This window comes from Myxine glutinosa, chromosome 1 (assembly GCF_964187855.1).
Source record: "Myxine glutinosa chromosome 1, kmMyxGlut1.1, whole genome shotgun sequence".
NCBI classification, from domain to species: Eukaryota; Metazoa; Chordata; class Myxini; order Myxiniformes; family Myxinidae; genus Myxine; species Myxine glutinosa.
This window is the reverse complement of record NC_136261.1, coordinates 196,340,349-196,343,838: the sequence shown is the minus strand read 5'-3', so window position 1 is coordinate 196,343,838 and position 3,490 is coordinate 196,340,349. Positions and strand designations below refer to the sequence as shown.

The 3,490-nt window shown below is 48.7% G+C and overlaps 1 pseudogene; it reads right to left on the bottom strand.

Annotated features, from left to right (window-relative positions):
• Nucleotides 1-456: 456 nt before the first annotated feature.
• LOC144890765 (uncharacterized) lies at nt 457-2,262 on the bottom strand (annotated as a pseudogene).
• Nucleotides 2,263-3,490: the final 1,228 nt, after the last annotated feature.

Genomic DNA, 3,490 nt, shown 5'->3' with positions numbered 1-3,490 from the left:
GGTGAACCTCCACAATTGTGCACTCGTCCCAGACAATGAGTTGGCATTGCCGAAATACCTCTGCGACAGCCGATGACTTGGAGATGTTGCACATTGGCTGCTCCGTGTTAGTGAGGTTGAGGGGGAGCTTGAAGGTTGAGTGGGCGGTCCGGCCCCCAGGGAGCAGAGTGGCAGCAATTCCGGAAGAGGCAACAGCCAGAGCAATCATCTTTTTCTGCCTGATTTTTGACAGGAGCAGGTTCATAAGGAACGTTTTTCCAGTGCCTCCATGTGCGTCCAGAAAGAACAATCCACCTTCAGAAGAGTGTATGCTCGCCAGCACTTGCATGTAGATCTGTTCTTGCTCCACTGTCAGTCTTGGCTCGTTTTCATTGATGTAGTTTTCCAACTCTTGTGCGTTGTATGAAGTCTCTCGGAGTACTTCCCGAGCCAGATGATTCTGTTGTTGTCGCTGTGTTACAGGAAGGCCAATGACCTCCAGCGAATGTCCTCAAGAGAAAGCAGTTTGTCTTCTATGAGTACTAAGGCTTCATTGTAGATCGCATCGGAGTAGTCTGCTTCAGCATGAGCCTGTCTTGCCCTGTGGAGAATGTCCCCGCTGAGATCGTCACGATGGTTATTCCACAGTTGTACCGGATTGGAGAGACCGCAAGTTTGTAGCATGATGGCAAAGAGATTTCTCAACAGGGCTGGAGAGCGTGAGACTGCTGCTTCTCCTAGAGTGGCATCCCAGTGGCTGTCATCCTCCAGAAGGCCATGCAGGTGGCAGGCTTGGCGGAAGGTGTCGCAAACCTGGCCGTTGAATGTTCTCAGTTCTTGGAAAGAGATGGGTCCTTTGACATGATGGAGTAGAAGGCGCAGGAAGAAGCATTCGAAATTGTTTGGATGTACAGTGTAGACTGGTCCAATTGCATCTGAACGGCGAATGTCGGGATGTCCCACAACTCGTGCTCCTTGTGTATGTCTTTTCCACGTCTTACTGCCAACCACCCAGGTGTAGTACTGTGGGACTTCATTGTAGATGAGTGTTTTGGCTAATTCGTCTTGTTGACACAATTGGAAGAATGTGGTAAGTGTAGTTGAACTTGATGGTTCTGCTGCTTTTTGCCTTGCGTTGCCTTCTGTGAAATGCACTCTCTGGCCATTCTCAAGATGTATGGAAAGGTGTACAACGGTTGGGTAGCGTTCATGGATAGGGAAGTTGAGAACTCTCCAGATAGCTTCGTTACTACTGACGTAACGCCCCAGCTGATATGACTCGATCTCGTCGTTTTTGTTCCTCTGAAGGCCGAACATCGCCATGTCCGAACCTTTGTTGACGTATTTGCACACGTATTTGATTGATTTCACTGAGTTGCAGAACTCAACATTGAGATGAGCCTTGAACATTTTAGAGAGAAGTGGACAGTATGGTACAATCCATCGGTTGTCAACGTCTATGCTTCTGGTCTCGGAAATTGAAATAGATGTTTCAGATCCACTGCTTTCAGGCTTTCTCCTCCGGTAAAGTGGGTATCTATCCAGACCAGTCTGCGTTTCCTTGAGAAATGCCCTAGGATATCGCTTGGTGCATTTACCGTCCTTCATACACGGAGACGATGGATTCAGCCGGCCGCAAGGGCCATGCACCATCTGCGTTTTGACGATGTTGAACAGCTCTGGATCCTCATCAGGGTTTGGAAGTTCAGCACTGATAAAAGAGTCTACATTGGAAGCGTGGATCTTTTCTTCTAGCCACACCAGAATGTGGGCATGGGGCAGGCCTCGTTTCTGCCATTCAATGGTGTACATGAAGCATCGGACAGTCCCGAAAACTTTGCCCTTCTTAATCGTCTGCATGAGTTCCTTCTGTTTCTGGTGGAATACCCTTGCGACAATGTCATGGCGATGTGTTAGCTGCTGGTTGATCATCAACTCTCGCTTAATTTATTCCCATTTCGGATTACAGGTGAAGGTAAGGAAAAGGTCGGGGCGACCGTAATTGCGTACGTATGCCATTGCATCCTGGGTCTGCTCGTGCATGTATCCGGGACCTCCGGTGAACGTGGATGGCAAGATGACCAGTTGTCCCATGTTCTGAACATCTCCGTCATTGTTGACAGCATCCTTGAGGTGTGCGTACGATTCTGCCCTCAGTTGACGTTGGTGGAGCCGGATAAAGAGGAGTCTCTCACTTTCGATTTTGGCATACATGTCGACGATGAACTGGTGGAACAGATCATGGCACTGCAGGATATGATTCGTGGAATTCTTTCTGACCATGATGTGGAAGGCATAGAAGTCATTCGCAGATACTTTCTTTCCCTGGCCGCCAGCTTGTTCAACTTCAAAATGATAGCCATCTTGTCCTTTCCAGAAAATCAGAGGGTACTGGAGGGCGTCATAGAATCGGTGTCTCCGAAATCCGCTTCGTGCTGTTGTTGTGAAGATGCAGGATGATGTCGCGATTGTTGTACTGCTCTCCTACCATGAGAACTGCAACGTCATTGTTGACTGGCTCGTTAAACCGACGTTCGTGCTCTCCGTGAGGACGTTTGTCAGCTCGAATTACGACCTTGTAATCAGGTGAAGGCATTCTCTCCAATGTCGACTTGAAGCTGTTGACCAGCGCATTATTTGAGTGGAGCATATCTTGTAAGGCAAGGATTAGTTCAGAGCGTAGGTTGGGGAAGTTCTGTCCTCGTCGGGCAGCTTCTTCTCGGTGGTCACCCATAAAATAGATTTGTAAAAATTTCGGTTGCTCACCTGGTTGAGGGTGGATAGAGTCAATGAGGTGGTATACCTGGCCTTGCACCTTGAATGTAGGCATGAATCCTTGCTCAGTGACGACGCGATCTGCTCCAAACGAAGTCATTTAGAACGAAGAGTTGTAATTTCGGATTTCCTTCAGGAAGTGTCTGGATTGAGTCGTAGTTGATTGAAGTAGTTCTTTCAAAGGTTCCGGTGGAGATTGGAGAGAAGGCAAAAGGACATTGCCTCCCCTGCAACACATTCCTGGTGTTTCTCCCTTCCATTTCAAGGCATGGCAAAACTGACAGGTGAATGACATGGAGCCAATATCAACGTTTGAGGAGTAGTCAGTGTTCGGATTGTAACTGAATGCAGCCTTCTCCCATGCAATGGCCGGCGCGCCTGGCATGTGACGGGGGAGGCATTGGCCTGCTGGGATTAATACATTGTCTTTCCGAAGTGTTGTCATAAAGACAAAAGGGAGGTTTTGTCAGCCATAGGGTTTAAACCCCATGAACCATGTGATCAGAACATCTGACATTGTTCTGCAGGAAGGGATAATGGTGTGAGAGTATCCCTCTCACAGCGTAATGTGCGACCTGTAGATTCAGCAAGATGTGCTGAATGCAGCCTTCTCCCATGCAATGGCCGGCTGCCGTCTGCCTGATGGTTGCCAGTTGTTGAGTCGTTTTTGGCGCTGTTCTTCTGTCTCCTGCTGTCTGGCCCTCGCCAGACGTTGTTGATGGCGTTTAAACGTGCC